Below are 17,372 nucleotides of genomic sequence, written 5' to 3' on the forward strand. Positions count from 1 at the left end.
CATATAATTAATTTATAGAAAGGTTTTTCAGCAAAATATTTCACCTAAGATATATATGAGATGCTGAGGTCTGGGTAACAACACAACTTACTTGAAAGGCATTCATACTTATCAAACGCTGCAGCATAATCCCACTTAAGGCCATAGTTACTTGGTTCCTAAATGCCTGGGATTCTGCTTGAGGGGAGTTTGAAAAGGCCTGTGTCTTCTCCTGTGTCCACAACTGTAGAAGCACACTGATGGCCCTCAGTCCTGCTCTCCAAATTTCAAATAAGCGGTCAGAGCCAAGGGTCAGGACTTCAGGAAAAGCCCCAGAAATCCCCTGCCTCAAAAGCAGTTTCAGAGTTTCACATTTCCCTAAGGATGACAGAGCTGAGTGGACAAGCCAAAGTCTTTCAAATCCTGCTGGTTGTTTTGAATTTCGGTGACACTGGCTGTGTGCCCCTCGAGTTTTTATCTCCTCACAATTGGATTAAATCCTGTACTTCCTCTTCAGTCCTAGAATCTGTGATCTCTTCAAAGGGTCTGTGCACCACAGCCATTTTACCGCTTCCTGAAATAGAGTTAACAAGGATAAGTTCAGAAGTTTTCTTGTTCTAAAACTTCCTGTATACAACGGTAGCACCCAATAATTAGACATTCTTTTGATTTCTAAAAGCAGAAAATAAGAGCATTTTCCTAGCAGTTCCCTCATCTGACACTTGTTTTTATCACAACTATTTGTGAAAATGTATATAAGAAGTACCAACTTTGCTTGGTTCAAAAAACTTTATGATCTTAGAAATAAGAACTGAGAAATAATGACACAGGAAGTAAAAGCTATCAGAAACAAAAATGTTCAATTATAATGTGATTAAATAGTATGGCATTAGGTGGGGGTCAAAGTGAGTTCAAACCTGGGATGGACACCATTGGACTATAACAGATACTTCCTATTAGAAGCAAGGCAAGTGTCTCCTCCTTGGGACCGAAATTCCATCAGATACAATGAACAAAGCTTTGGAGAGAGAGAGAGAGCGAGAGAGAGAAAGAATGAGAGGGAGCACATTTGAACACTACTGGCAGAAACTGGCCCATGTACCTTTTGGACAATAAAACTTCCTTCAAGGCAAACTAGAGTCACAAGGCTTTCCGGTCTAAGGAGTTGTGAGTGCATGTAAGGAATACCTTCAGCATATTAGGAACAAACAAACAACCTGGACATTTAGTTTGGTTCTTAAAGGTTGTTAATCAAAAGTTGACAGCTGATGAAGATTCTGCCTGGTGACCAGGGAAGTCAACCTTCACAGGAAGGACTGCCATGGGTTCTAGGAAAAAACTCAGTACCAGCTGGAAAAACCTTTCTAGGGATCTACATTTGACTTTATCCACTCAAGTCCTTGTATAGGAGGCAAAGGACTGAAAATTTACACAAGAGTTTAAATCTTTAGATGATGATTTTATTGGGATAACTGAAGGCTACAAGAAACTTATTGGAAAGGACTATTTTAGCACAAAACAATTAACCAAAAATGGAAAAAAAAATTTTTTTTCCCTCTTCCTTAGCTTCTTGACAGGCAGTCAGCTCTAAAATTTTAAAGTCAAAGGTTCTGTCAGGCATCGCCTAAGATAAGAACCTATACTGCAAGGCAGAAAAACTCTGCCCAGGGCTTTAGTTGCTTAGCCACGGTGATGACGTATCTGAAGAAAAAAAGGGTTTTAGGAAGAAAGGAAAAAGGAGAAATCCCATCTCCCTCACTACCCACCACACTGGAAAACAGACCTTTCTCCAGCCTGTCCAAGGGTTCCTCGGCCATGCCAGCTCCAGGACTCCTGCACTCATAGGATGGCAACACCACCTCTAAAGCACAGAACTCCAGGCTTTGCTTCTGATGTAGTGCCACAACATCTTCACTTTTCCTTTCTTCAAGGTCAAAAAGATCCTGAAGCTGGTAGAATTTTGGTGATGAGTTTTTTTGTTTTTTTGGTTTTTTTAATGGAGGTACTGGGGATTGAACCCAGGACCTCATGCACGCTAAGCACATGCTCTACCACTGAGTTATGCCCGTACCCAGGACTTTGAATTAAAGGCAAGAGTTCAAAATATTTTGTTATTAGAAGTAAAAAGTAAACTCCAGCAAGCCCAGTTAATAGTTGAGGTGTCCTGTTGCTTCAAAATCAAGGAAGACTTGCAAATGAATTACTAGATATGGGCAACTTTTTTATTATATACCATACTAATACTGGAGAAAATTATGAACACCACTACTAAGTCATTGAGATTATTGTTAATTCTACGTGGCAGGTCAATGCTCAGATACTTCCACTTGGAGGTCTCTCATATTCCCCACAATCCAGCTCTAGTCTTCTCTCTCAAATCTACGATTTCAATGTTGAAAGGAGTCTGGTTTAAAAATAAAACAGAGTCTGGTTACAGTTTATCTTTATGATCCTTTTTGATCATCCATTGAATCCAAAGTAGTAATTGGCCAATTTCAGGCATCTGGAGCTGATTAGGGCAAGGGCATTAAGTTGAACTGCCTTATGTCTAGTGCCCAGACGAACCTAAAGACATAAGAGACCTAAAAATATCACAACTTGACACAGAGACTTATTTTGGATACACCTGAGATTTATCAATGCCAATTTCATAAGAGAGGTTATGAAGGTTAAATAGGACCACAGTTTAAGCACTGAGTTCATAGGAAGCCCTAAATAAATGTTATTAGTTTTAAATCAATACTTCCCTGTATCACTTCCAGGGCCCCTGATTAATCAGAAGGTTTCCCTGACGTCTGGTGGTGAAGGTGATGATGAAAGCAACCAAGGAAGTCCTGCAGAAGCCTCTTACAGGCTTGTGGGTAAGCAAAGGAAGTAAATCATTTTAGTCCTGTCATCCTGCAACTCCTGCCTAAGAATATGACCTCAAGAGGAGATATGATGGACCTGCCACTGAAGTAAGACCTGAATCTGTAGCAGCCCTGCTCCCCAAGTTACTAACCCCTGTGAGAAGAAGGAACACACATACCTCTATACATTTCATAAACAACTAAAAGAATTAGCACTCTTTTAGCATCATCTGCATTAGCAAGCTTCTTTGAAAGTGTAAATATCTCGTTAACTCTCTAAGTAACTTACACATTACTGTGGATCTCTTACATTGCTAGTTCTTTCTTATATCTCTATTTTAATTTTAGATAGGATGTAGTATAGAAATATATTCATAAAAATTTAAACACAAATAAAGTCAAAGCATTATTCTTTTTTTTTTTCTTTCATCCAGCCTTCTTGCCCAAAAGATGGGAAGATGCAGTCAACTCCTCCAAAAAAAAGGGCACAGACAAAGAGGTAGACAAGAAAAAACATTACGAGTCTCCGCCCAGGGAAGGCAACAGTGCCAGGTGTCTCCTTGAGGATACTCACAGGATGGTTCTTCCCTCACCAGGGGACCAGTCCTAGGCGTCCAATCTCCTGCTCCAACAGCTAGGTGGTAGGAGAGCCAGCTTTAGGCTGGGTCCCACCCCTGGCTGGACTCCTGGGGCTGGCCCAGGCTGGGAGTGGGCTTCCTTCTCACTGCCGGTTCCCTGGGGGAAGCGGAACCAGCAGAGGAGCCCCTGCTAGAGGAAGACCATGAAGAGAGAAGGGAGCCACCCTAGCCCTGGTCCCCATCATTCTGTGCTTTCCCCTGATCTAGATCAATCTGACTTGGGCTGACCCTCCCCAACCCACTCCCGCCCATGTCTTCAGAAGGCTGGCCTAGGGGAGCCCCTGTGTGAGACACTGGCCTCAAGACCTCATTCTGTAAGGTGTTGACAAAAGAAAAAGTAGACATCAAGGCAACAGGAGAGGAACAAAGCAGCCAACACTGGAAGGGACTCAAGACACTAGGACAATCCCATCCCCTAACACTGGGGCACTGGAGCCCCAAAAGCCTGCTGGGCCCTCCAAAACCGTAACAGCCTATGGAGACCTGGACCTGCCCCTCTCTTCACAAAGACCTTCTCACCAGAGCTGCCTCATCTTCTGCTGGGTGGGGAAGAAGGGGCCCAGAAGACAATGAGGGAACAATCCTTCGGTCCTGCCCTTCCTGAACGCCTCTCCAGGGCACTCCCCTCAGGTTCCTGGGTCTCTCCCTCTCTGTAAAGAACACCACAAACACATCACTCTGTTCTGAGCAGTGCCTCGCTCAGTTCTCAAGACCTGTCCTTAGTCCCACTACTCAAACACAGCCCCTAGCCCCTTCCCCCTCTCTATTCCACACCAGGTCTCACCCTGCTCCTACTCTAATTCACGCTACGAAGCCAGCTACTCTGCACCCCTTGCCTCCAATGGCAACAGACCTGTTCCACCCAGCACCTAAACACCACAGCTGTCCCCAGTTACTCCCCAATCTGCACTCCCATCACTCTGCTACACTCTCACCTGCCACCACTAACCACTTGGCCCAGCGGAGCTCTGTAACTTTCCCCTTTACTCTGCCTCCACCATTCTCTTCCTCATACCCCATCACACTTACTCAGCACTCAGTACCCCAACCCCTTGACCCCTGCAGTCCCAGGGCCCAGGCGCTACTGACCGAACATGCCGAGGCCAGGGGAGGCAGCGTCGGACGCGGACACCCGGGACCTGCGGGTTCGGTACATGGTCCAGCACATGGTGGTGGTGGGGACCTGACCAGGGCTCACGCCTCCTCAGCAGCAGTGCCGCCGTTCCGACTGCCGCCGGCTTGTCAGCATCCGCAGCAACAGGCGCGTGGCACCGGGGCTATCGGGGCCGCCCCCTCCCTCTCGCTCCTCCCGCGCGGAGCCAGGCGGACGCGGCAGGCGGGGCGCGGCACGCCTGCGACCCCCTCCGTTCCCTGATCACTGGCTCGCTCCCTCCCTCGCAACTCCTGCGGGTAACGGCTCTGGCCCGGTGCGCCCTGGCTGCCGGCGCTGCCCCGTGCTTTTCCGGGCCCAGGGCCCACAGTCAGCGCCGAGTTGACCTCTGGCCCCGAGCCAGCAGACGGACCAGCGTGCGTAACTATATGTGGTCCGAGAGCCCCAAGCTGAACCACCGCCGCCTCCCCTACCCCCTCCGCCAAAGCATTATTTTTCATTGATTTGTTTGTGCATCTTTCCTCATCACCAATTTATAATCCCCTGAAGTGCAGGGATCACCTGGCAGCGCGAGGCTTGGGTGGGGAGTCACCTTGCGGAGCCAGGGTCTTGGGAGGGGGAGGAATCACCTGGCCCGGGACTGCCAGTTATTGGGGCAAGGGCGGCTTTCTCCATCCCTCCCCTCCACCCTGACCAGCTCTCCTGCAAGGCCTCAGTCCTGGGTCCAGAGCTCAGCTCCCACAGCAGCAAGGTTTTGTCACTCTGGGTGAGAACCGCAAAAGACACCAACTCCGCCATCCCACTAGTAGTCACTGCGCCTGCGCAAGGAGTGCCCGCGCCTTTTTTTTTTTTTTTTTTTTTTTTTTTTAATGGGTCGCTCGAGAGGGGCTGGGCCAGCTCGGCGGGGGTGGAGCGAGGGCGGTGCTCTGACCGCTCATTCGCCCCTCCAACTCAGGCGGGTCTTGCCTTTAGTTCCCCTCCCGCAGCCCCACAGCCTCGAGGTCTCCCAAGTTTAGTGCTTCTGTTAAGTGTATTTTTAGGGTAGAGTCCAACTGGTGAGTTTACAGGATCAAGTGGTGCAGATGTCTTTATAGAAGCTGGCTTCATTTTCAAACTCCCACGGAAGACTAGAGTACTAGGTAGTTACCACTAACTACCCACGGAACTTTAAAAAGAAGAGAAGCGAGGGGTAGCAACGTCAGGTCATCACGTTGGGATTCCTATTAAAAGGGGCATTTTGATTAATCTGTCTCAGCTCGTCCTTGGTGACTTCCACAAGCTTCTGCCATGTGTTGACTAGCCAGCTTCCGGGTGTGGCCAGAGCAGGGCTCGGTGTTTTCCAGCACGTGTAGCGGGCGTTTCTGGATCTTGAACCTAAGTGGCTCTCTGGGAACCTGGTTGATTTTCCAGACATCCTTGTCTTGAGGCGGGGCTGTCCTCTTCACCCTGGTGTGGTGAATCCACAGGATGATTCCTGCAACCTTGAGAGCTGTTGGGGTGGTTAATATAACTGGGTTGGGACACTTCCAAGTGGATTTGAGGGGCTCCTTTTTCCAATCTTTTACCCAGACTTGGTCCCCAGGTTTGTATGGGTGTAGCTCTGTTCCCAGTGAGACTGGGATCCTGTCAGTTACCCATCTATGGACCTCTGGTATGGTCTTTCTGAGGCCCTGTATTTGCTTATGAAGTTTTAAGCTTCCCACTTCCTTAACATTTTCTCCTAGTCTACTCAGGGGAGGGGATCTCCTATACAAGATTTCAAAAGGGGAGAACCCTATCTTGGCTCGTGGGGCACAGCATACCCGCAGGAAGGCCAGGGGCAAAACGTCAGTCCAAGGTAGTTGAGTTTCCTGACTGAATTTTGCCATAATGTGCTTTAGGGCTCGGTTCACGTGCTCTACTGTCCCTGAACTCTGGGGTTTGTAGGCCACATGTAGACTCCAGTGGATGTTCAGTGCTTTTGCCACTTGTTACACTATCTCTACCACAAACGCAGGTCCATTGTCTGACCCTATGGTCAATGGCATCCCGAATCTGGGAGTAATGTCTCTGAGTAAGGCCTTTCTTACCTCTCTTGCCTTTTCAGTCCATGTCAGATATGCTTCTATCCATCCTGAAAAGGTGCAGACAAAATCCAGCAAGTATTTGTGTCCTCTGCTAGGCCCTATTTCTGTGAAATCCACTTCCATATCTGCAAAAGGAGCCTTGCCACAGGGCTGGATTCCCCTTGGCCCATTTGGCCCCTGTTTTGCATTGTTCTGGGCACATACGAGGCAGCGCTGTGAGACTGAGGCACAGAGGGATGGAAGTCGAGCAATCAGACAGTACCACTCCAGCAGGGCCTCTAAGGCAGTCTTTCCCAGATGGTTGAGTCCACATGGCTTAAGGACCACCTGATGGGCTGATTGTTCAAGTATGTATATCTGTTTGTCAGGCATCACCCACCATCCTTCCTTTCCTTTGGTTCCTTCTTCAGTCCTGGTCCATAGGTCTTCCTCTCAGCTGTATCTCGGAGGTGTTGGCAATTTGGGTGCTAGCAGAACCTTCGCGATGGTCCCATAATCTCTGGCGTGGCCCGATTGACTTGCTGCTTCTTGCATAGCCTGGTCTGCTAGTCGGTTTCCTCTGCTTACGGGATCATTTCCCTTTTGGTGTCCTTTGCAGTGGATGACCGACACCTCTGTGGGCTCCCAAACTGCCTCTAACAGTTGTAGTATCTCATCTTTACTTTTGATCTCTTTTCCCCCGGCTGTTAACAGACCCCTTTCTTCATATATGGCACTGTGTATATGCAGGGTAGCGAAGGCATACTTAGAGTCCATGTAAATGTTGACCCGCTTTCCTTTTCCCTTTCACAACGCCTGGATGAGTGCCCATATTTCTGCCCTCTGTGCTAGCCAGCCCTGTGGTAGAGGTTCAGCCTTTATTATCTCGTGTGCCATGGTCACCGCATATCCTGCCCTAAGTTGTCCATCTTGCACGTAGCTACTCCCGTCTGTAAAAAGTTCAAGTTAAGGATTCTGGAGCGGAATATCAGACAGATCAGGCCTGCTTGAGTAAACTTCCTCTATTATCTCCTCACAGTGGTGGTCAGGTGGGCCTTCTCCCTCAGGCAGGAAGGTGGCTGAGTTCAAGGTTTGCACCGTCTCCAGGCGGATCCTGGGATTTTCACAAAGGAGCCTTTGGTAATGTGTCATCTTAGTGTTGGTCAGCCACTGATGCCCCTGGCTGTTCATCCGGGCAGGTGACTGCATGCAGAAACTATATATTGATAACCTGCCCAAGAGTGAGCTTGTCTGCCTCCTTGAGTAGGGTTACTGTCACAGCCAACGCCCGAAGGCATGGTGGCTATCCTGATGCCACTGGGTCCAAGCGCTTTGATAAATAGGCCACAGGCTGCTGCCATGGCCCTACTGTTTGGGTGAGGACCCCTAGGGCTGTGTGATTCTTTTCATGGATGAACAAGTTGAATTCTCTCATCACATCTGGTAGTTCTAGGGCTGGGGCCCTGGTCAGCAGTCCTTTGATCTCGTCAAATGCTTCTTCCTGCTTGGGTCCCCAGTCCAAGGGTTCCTTCCCAGATCCCACGGTGGCATCGTACAGAGGCTTGACTATGTTTGAGAAACCAGGGATCCAGATTTGGCAGAACTCTGCTGCCCCCAGGAATCCTTGGACCTCTTTCTTGGTGCCTGGCTGAGATATAGCACAAATGGCTTGTTTCCGCTCTGGGCCCAAAATCCGATATCCTTCTGAGACAATGAACCCGAGATACCTGACTGTGTTTTTACAGATCTGTGCCTTCTTCCAAGAAACTTTATAGCCAGTGTCCAATAGCAAGGCTAACAGGGCCCGGGTTCCCTTCCAACAGTCTTCTTGACTGGGGCTGGCCAATAACAGGTCTTCCACGTACTGAAGCAGGGTGCAGTTTAGAGCTTCTCCAGGGAAAGCAGTCAAGTTCATAGCCAGTGCTTCCCCAAACAAGGTGGGTGAGTTTTTAAAACCCTGTGGTAGGCGAGTCCAGGTCAACTCAGTTTTCCTGCCCGTGTAGAGGTCCTCCCACTCGAAGGCAAGTATTGGTTGACTGGCCGGTTCCAGCCTGGGGCAGAAGAAAGCATCTTTGAGATCTAGGCAGGTGAACCATTTGACTTGGGCCGGTAGGAGGCTCAGAGGAGTGTATGGATTCAGGACTACCGGATGTATCATGGTCATGGCACTGTTGACTACTCACAAATCCTGCACTGGCCTATAGTCTTTTCCTTCCACCTTTTTGATGGGCAGAAGGGGCATATTCCATGGAGATTGGTACTCTATGAGAATTTCCTTGTTGTGCAAGTGCTGGATGTGCTTCTGAATTTCCAGGCGGGCTTCCCTGGGTGTGGGGTACTGCCGCAACCTCGCCGGGGTTGCACCTGGTCGTAGGTCTATTACCAGCAGTGCATGGTTTCGGGCCAATCCAGGGAGTCCTCCTTCTGCCCAGATGGAAGGGAATTCCTTCAGCAGACAGTCAGTGTTCGTCTGAGTGCTTTCTGTTTGGTATAGGCACTATTCTTCTTCTTGGGGCATGGTCACCATCATAAGCAAAGCGTCTTTCCCTCTCAGAGTCAGATGCATTTGTTTTCCAGGAGAGAATGTTATCTGAGCCCCCAGTTTTTGTAGTAAGTCTCTTCCCAAAAGGGGGATGGGACACTCTGGTAGGTATAGAAATTTATGAGTCACCAGATGTCCTCCCAGCAAAATGGGTGAGTGGCCTGGTCCCCAGTGGCCCCCACAATAGTTGTATTTTTCTCAGTCAAGGGGGCCACAGATTCGGTCACCACCGAATGTTCCACGCCATGTCCACCATAAATGTCATCGGTTGGCCCCCCACCAACATCTCAACCGTTGGCTCCCAGGGGCCCAGGAGTAGAGAGCCCAGTCCCCCCTAGTCTGAGTCCAACCCTGCCAATCCAATGAGGGTACTCAGAGGGGGCTTGGGTCGGTACTTTCCTTCACTGGCCAAGGGCTTTCTCTTCGGAGGATTCTTTGCCTCTCCACGACGAGGACACTCATTTTTCCAGTGACCAACCTCCTTGCAGTATGCGCATTGGTCCTGCCTCAGTTGGGCCCTCACACACAGTCTCCCCCTCTGCGGTGGGGTGGGATGCTGGTTTGGGTCGGGGCTCCCTAGTGCCGCTGCCAACAGGATGCTTTCTGTTTCATCCATCTGTCAGCTTCTCGTTGGGCTTTGTGGTCTCGGTTTATGAAGACCTTGTTGGCCATCTCCAGCAGTTGAATAGAATTCATTCCAGCAAAACCTTCCAGCTTTTGGAGTTTTTGGTGGATGTCAGTGTAAGACTGGGCCACAAAAGCAGCATTGACCATTCGCTGGTTTTCAGGGGCCTCAGGGTCAAATGGGGTATAGATCCGAAAAGCTTCACACAGCCTCTCACAGAAGTCTGTGGGGGACTCATTTGGCTTTTGGATCACTGTGGTGGTCTTGGATACGTTGGTTGGCTTCTTTGCCCTGGCTCGCAACCCATGTAGGAGGGCACTCCAATATTCATGCAGAGCCTCTTATTTGGCTTGGGTGTTAAAGTCTCAGTTTGGTCTCGTTTCAGGGGCCGCATCTTGGGCCCATCTTTCTGTGTCTAGAGTCCCTGCCGGGGCCCGCCCTTGTAGCCACTTTCTGGTTTCTGTCAGGATACACTTTCTTTCTTCATTGTTGAAGAGTGTTAGGAGCAGCTGACGGATGTCATCCCAGGTTGACTGGTGGGTCTGGAAGATAGAGTCTAGGAGGTTAGTCATGGCCTGAGGTTTCTCTGAATAGGGCAGAGTGTGGTGTAGCCAGTTTAAGAGGTCCGTCATACTGAAAGGCTGGTAGTGTAAGATGGAGCGGCCAGGGTGCACAGAACCATCATCATTTACTTGTTGGGGCCCTTGGGCCTCCCAAAGAGGCATCTGGAGGGCAGCCGCTGGCTGTGTGACTTGCTGGGCCAAGCGGAGTCTCCTCCCTACGGGCTCCTGGCTTGGAACCAGGGGTTGTGACAGTGGGGACACAGACGGAGGTGGACTATCTGGTAGGGGCAGCTGTGGTGGAGCCGTAGGAGCAGAGAGGACATATGTTGGGGGGCATCAATGGCTCTTCTTCAGGGTCCCCCTGAAAGATCGGCTTCATCATATCTTCCTTTTTCACCTTCAGTGTTTGGGCCACGAGAATCCTACACTGTCCTTGACCATTTGCATAGAACTGGACCCATGGAGGCACGGTTTGGGCAATCATCAGCCAAGAGTCAATATATGGGAATTGGCTGGGGTGCCCCGGGGTCCCAGTAATCACTCAGCATACAGCCCGGACAGCTGGCACGTCAAGTGTGCCTTCTGAGGGCCATCCCACTCCAAATGTGGGCCATTCTAGCTCGCACAGTGTGCGCAATTTTCCTGGTGTCAATTTAACTCCATAGTCCCCTGAGAAGCCCTTTTTGAAAATTTTAATCATAAAGTCCAAAACAGTCGGCTTTGACTTTGAGGCACCCATTGTTATCTGACAGATTTTACCGCCTATAGGCGTGGGTCTGCTTTCGGCACCGCAGATGGTGACCCCAGTCTCGCTGTTTCCTCCACTCCTTGAAACAGTGGAGCTCCCCAAAGTCCCACTGCCTCACAGGGCCTAATACCTGCTTGGCTGCAAGTGTTGCCAATGAGTCGGGGTTTCTCCCAGGACAGAAATCTCTGATGTAGTCTAAGGCTTGGACAAGTTTCAGGGGTCCTCATACAAAACCCTCTCTATAGCCTGAACTGACGAAGAATGGGGCTGAGATGGCAGGCCAGTGAAAAAACGAGTGGACGAAAAAGGGGGCCTCCAAGGAGGGGTGCAGCCAGTCCTGGGGAAGCCTTCCCTGGCTCAGCTCTTGAGGTCTCAGCATCAGACAGAAGGGGCAGTACTGGGGCTGGCTCACTAATCGCCACAAGGTATCTCCAAGGTCCAACGATATGGTCGTGTCCGAAACTTTTTCAAAGAAGTCTCGCCTAGTCCCTGAGGGCATAGGGGTTGCTTATTCGTGGGATGACCTACATCCCTTTCCCTCCCTGTGTGGCCACCCTGTGCCAGTGTAGCAGACAAGACAAAGGGAGGGACTTCCGCCGCATCCGCCTGGTCACTCCCCTCTCAGGGACAAAGGTGCCTCTTAGCTTTGGCGAGTCAGTATAATCTGCTGACTCCAATTGATACCCCGAAGGGTTGATACCGCCCTGAGCCATATGAGGTCACCACGGAACCGCAGGTTGGGACTCACTCAAACTCCGTAGCAGAGTGCGGTGGAGCTATGGACTTGAACCTGAAGTGCAAGTGGGTCGGGCTGCGCACACACACACACACACACTCAGAGGTTTATTTCACATTTCTCCACTCCAATTCGGGGATTCCTGACCTATGTTTCCAATCAGGGAACCCTTAGGAGGTCATGCCTCCTCTCCTGTCTGCTGGGACAGGACCTAACTATGGACTAGTCCCTGGGTTCCTACCTGATCCGGATGTGCTGCCTGGTGAACTGGTCTGTCCCTCCACCGAGGCTGGTCGGGGTTCAGCCGCCCAGAGGACTCAACCACCTCCGCAAAGGAGGACCCAGAATACTGTGGGGTGGTGGGCCACCTCATTCGCTTTCAGGGTTCCACGACCTCCAGGCCGTTGCTCCACTGCCCCGGCAACTCAAGGGGCTGGCATGGTTGGAATCTCGCTGGGGCCTCCAGAAATGTTACAGAAACCTGAATCCTGTTGAGAGACCAAGTGACACTCAGAGGGTTGAAGAACTCAGGTTTATTACGCCAGTGGGGCCACAGTTAACACCCCAAGCTCTGGACCCTGTCTGTAGGTTTACACAGGATTTTATACAGCTTTAAGTTTGCACCATACGCAAATGAGGTGTTAGAAATGGACCAGTCAGGAGTGAGCTTTTGGGAACCAATGGAATCTTAGGGGTAAATTTTGTTTTCCTAGAAGCAAACCATTTTACAGAAGCGCAAAAGTTGGAAGGCAATCCTGCTGATCCCTTTGTAGGTTTTGCCTTCATTCCCCCCATTTTATGCTCTCTTCACTCCTGGAAAAAATTCTCTCTCCCCCAGAAATGAACACACAAAATTTTACATGCAATTTCAAGCAGTTTGCCCATTTCTGGAAACCCATCCATGCATCCCATAGGGACCCAAAAGCCCCAGTCTAAGAACTCCTGCCATATAGCAGATTTTACTTTTCAGTATTCGTAATATACATTTAGGTTAGGTTTGTAAATTAAAATTTTCTCTACCTCCCTTGCTCTTCTTCCTACCCCTTTTCCTCCCAATCTCTCTAGCATATCTATGGTCATGAATGAATTCAGCTGAATGAAAAAACGGTGTTGAGTAACATCATTAAATGTAGAATAAAAGATCCAAGTGGGAACCCCAACATGCTACTTAACCAGATGTACGACCTCGGACAAGTCAATTAATCTCACTTGATCTCAATGCGTTCCCCTGTAAAACCAGAATAACAGTACCCTCGCCTATTTAATCTGATAACAGAGGCAAAGTTCCCTGCGCACAGGGGGCTTTCAGTGCTGGCTCCTTTCTTCTTCCTATTTGAGAGGATCATCCCTAAAGAATTTACAGATTATGGATAGCAGAGCAGAGACTTATGTAATTTTAAAGTTTGTTGCATGTATTTTTTCTAGTGAATATGATGCAGTGAAGATGAAAGAAAGGAAAAGATGGGGAAGGGAAAGTTTAAAAAATGAAATAGGCTACAAGCTACTAAAGTAAGAATATAAACTGAACTTTATCAAAACAAAAAACTTCTGTGTGTCAAAGGACATTATCTGAAAAGTAAAGAGATAACCCACAGAATGGGAAAAAAATAATTGCAAATCATAGATCCAATAAAGGTCTAGTATTCAGAATATATAAAGAACTCTTACAACTCAACAATAAAAAGACAACTTAATTTTTAAATGGGCAAAGCACTTGAATAAACATTTCTCCAAAGAAGATACACAAATGGCCAATATGTACAGAAAAGGATGCTCAATATCTTTAGCCATTTGAAAAAAGCAAATCAAAGCCACAGTAAGGTACCACTTCACACCTACAGGATGGTTATAATAAAAACTGGAAAGAAGCAAGTGTTTGCCAGGATGTGGAGACATTGGAAGCTTCATACATTACTGATGGGAATATAAACTGCCATTTTTGAAAATGCTTTGGCAGTTCCTCAAAATGTCAAACAGAGTTACCATGTGACCCAGCATTCCACTCCTAGGTATGTACTCAAGAGAACTGAAAATATATGGTCATACAAAAACCTGTACATAAATGTTCACAGCAGCATTGTTCAGAACAGCCAAAAAGGGGAAGCAATCCAAATATACATCAACTGGTAATGAATGTACACATAAAATGTATATCCACACAACAGAACACTATCGGGTCATAAAAAGGAATGAAGTACTGATGCATTGTACAATATGGATGAATCCTGAAAACATGCTAAGTGAAAGACGCCAGACTCAAAAGTCTATACACTGTATGATTCCTTTTATATGAAAAGGTCAGAATAAGCAAATCCCTGGAGACAAAAAAATTAGTGGTTGAGAGGATCTAGGATTAGGGAAGAGCAGGGAGTGACTGCTAACAGGTTCCATGGTTTTTTTGGGGCTGCTGAAAATGTTTTGGAAACAGATACTGGTGACGGTTGCACAACCTTCTGAACATACTAAAAAACACTGAACTGTACACTTTAAAATGGTGAATTATATGGTAGATGACCAATATAAATGAATAAATATGTAAATAAATTAAATGAGATAGGCTATCTGGACACTAGTAGTCCAAAGACAATATGAAATAAAAGATTGTCTGAAAATTAGGTACTTTATATTAAAATGACATTACTGATTTACTGGTTAGGTCATAAGTGATGAACTGGGCTCTAACAGCAGTGATGCAATGAGACTGACTGGAAATTTTACAACCATCCACAGTGCTGAGAGTCAGTGGATCTAGGCCGGCTCTATCTGGGGCTCTTCCATACTGCTTAGCAAGTTATTTTACTTTTTAAACTCCCAGTTTTCTTTACTGTACAATTAGGGGATTCCCTTCCACCACGGACATTTACTGTTTGTGCTGATTATTTATTTTCATCCTCTTGCCTAGTTCATCTGGTTACCTCCTGTAACACAGTATTTCCAGCCTTTTCAACATTAAGGGCTATTGTACACTCCCCTCTCCCCACGCCCCTGCCATGTTCCCATGGAGCACTGTTTTTAAAAGTTGTGTGTAAGAATTTGCATTTAGGTCATTTTTTTTAAATTTTTTACTAGCCAAATACAAAGAAGCGGTCTATCATAACTTTTTGGTTAAACTGTCTAACTTTTACCAGAATTCCTATTTGACTTTCTGAACACTAAAATGAGCTTGTTAATCTCAGGTTGGGGACACCTGAGTTAAGGGAATGTATCACCTACAATCTCCAAATGAGTATGGACACTAAATGGGACTGAGCCCATAGCCTAAACTCTAGTATCAGTAACTTTTTCCAAAAACAACACTGGGTCCACAAGACTTTCTCAGAGGAGAGAGACATGACCACACTTAACATGATTCCTTGGATGATTCTATTCATTCCTCTGCCTCAGTCATAAGGCACTTAATAAGCTGAACTGGATGTAGATGAAATTTATGAAGCCTCAGATACCTGCCATATCCACTGCTATCTCACTATTTTTTTTAATGGTCCTTAAAAAAAATAAGTTGTAGGTTGAGTGAAACAAAACCAGGCAGCAATGCCACAACTATGTCAAAATTAAAGGCAAAAGTGCCCAGCTACCCTGTAGGTGATGGAGAGAACTCTACCCCACAGGGGTGTTCTATGCTGGATGTTGGCAAACTGAGCCAATGGCTCCTCCCTCTCTCGGGATGTACAGCTGAACATAAAGAAGAGGTTGATACCAGGGTCCAGGTTGTAACCCTAACCACACTGAGTTAAGGCTAACTCATCTATCACAATCTTGGAAGTGATGGGACTCTGTTTACTAAAACTGCTGCTACTCAAACATGCGGTTTATTTATGAATGTCCAGGTCTTTCTTCTCCAAAGAGAGAAACAGCTTTTTTTTTTTCCTGATTATAAAGGCTAAGTTCAAAGGTCAAAAAAGTTTACACACTAAGTGTTTCCTGTCCAATTCCTGCACTCTACTCTTCATTAACAAGCTCTGACACTATCTAACATAAGGAGAAGATACTTATTTATTTATTCCCTCAAATAATGATTGTATTGGCCCCAATCTTCACAAGCTTCAAACCTGTTTGGGGAGCAAGAATTATACACAAAAAATAAGGTTACAATTTGCAAATAAAACAAATGTTATTTTTTAAAGGTGCCATGTAATTATTTAAAAGAGCAAGAAAGATGTAGAAGGGACAGGCTATGGAAGGCCCTGTGAAGAGCATGAGAGCTGAGCCAGGTCCTGAAGGATGGAGGGGTCTGAAAAAGCAGAGAGGAACTGAGGAGACAGGCTGAGGAGAGGGCTTTGTGAGTAGGGCTGTCATTGTGAATAAGCAGAGCATACTTAGAGGTAAAGACATGGGTGCAGCTAGAGGGATCTTCCCGGGGGGTTAGTCAGTGGTAAGGTTATAAATGGAGAGTAGAGACAGAAAATGGAAGGGTTTGATTGGAGAGCGAGAGAGATGGGCATCACTAACAGTGGCAGAGAAAGCCAAAAAGTGAAATCAACAGATTTTCCTCTTTACATGTGAAGGATAAAGAAAAAAAAAGTATCAAAGATGATTCAGACAATCTGAACTTCCATTCCTATATCTAACAGGAAAACACACGTGGAAAAGCACATATTTTTATTACTGTTAACACGATCAGATTCAGAGACCTTATCTAGTTCTATCTTTTGCACAGTGAATAGGTAAGGTTTTTTTTTTTTTTGCTAAATATTCCTAAAATTCCTTTACAACGACAAGCACTGCCAAAAAATTAAGTCCAAACCTCCTTCAAGATTAGACCCCCTCACTTTACCTTTCTAACCTCATTTTCCTCCACATCCTTCCACAAACCCTATTAGGGTCTGTCTACTCAGTGTCCCCTGAGCAAGCCATGTAACTCTCATGCCAGTCACTTGTGTATCCTGCCTTGTCAGCCGAGAATGCTTTCATCTCTCTCCCTATCAACTGAATCTCACGAATCTCTCAATATTCAGTTCAAACACCACTTCCACTTCCTGAAATTCCCCAGCTCCATCACTTTTCCTGTGTGTATTTCCACTATACTTCTCCTGGTTTTATTATGTTTATTTCATCCTATACTGTATGAAAATTATTTATATGTCCACATATCCATTGCAAGTGATTGGTTTAGAGGTGGGCCCATGATTAAGTTTTGGACAGTGAGACTTAAGTGGAAGTCAGTTGGAAGGCTTCTGAGAAAGATTCCAAATCTCTTAAAAAGCATAAGAAAGCACTAACCACCACCTTCTGCTGGATGTTGTCTTGTCTGGATATGATGCTTGGAACCGTGGTACCCATCTTGCATCCATGATGAGGGTAGGCTAAAGGACAAAGCAGACACATCCAAGTGGCAGAGTAGAAAGGTGGAAAAAATGTGGGTATTTGATGATGTCACTAAACAACAAATTTAAACCAATCCTAGACTGAGACATCTTGTTACTTGTTCTGATAAATTTTCCTTATTTTCAAATTATTTTGAATTGGATTTTCTATCATTTGAAGCCTAAGACATCCTAATTTCTACAGTCATGTTTGAGATACATATTAGACATCT

The 17,372-nt window shown here is 46.7% G+C and overlaps 1 long non-coding RNA gene across 1 annotated transcript; it reads right to left on the minus strand.

The window, feature by feature from the left end:
- Window positions 1–7,685: 7,685 nt before the first annotated feature.
- LOC116656830 lies at window positions 7,686–17,140 on the minus strand. Its single transcript, XR_004311816.1, has 3 exons — window positions 17,057–17,140; window positions 12,078–12,324; window positions 7,686–11,589 (listed from the first exon to the last, which is right to left on the minus strand). It is a non-coding gene; the product is annotated as an uncharacterized LOC116656830 (long non-coding RNA).
- Window positions 17,141–17,372: the final 232 nt, after the last annotated feature.

Source organism: Camelus ferus, chromosome 16 (assembly GCF_009834535.1).
Source record: "Camelus ferus isolate YT-003-E chromosome 16, BCGSAC_Cfer_1.0, whole genome shotgun sequence".
NCBI lineage: Eukaryota > Metazoa > Chordata > Mammalia > Artiodactyla > Camelidae > Camelus > Camelus ferus.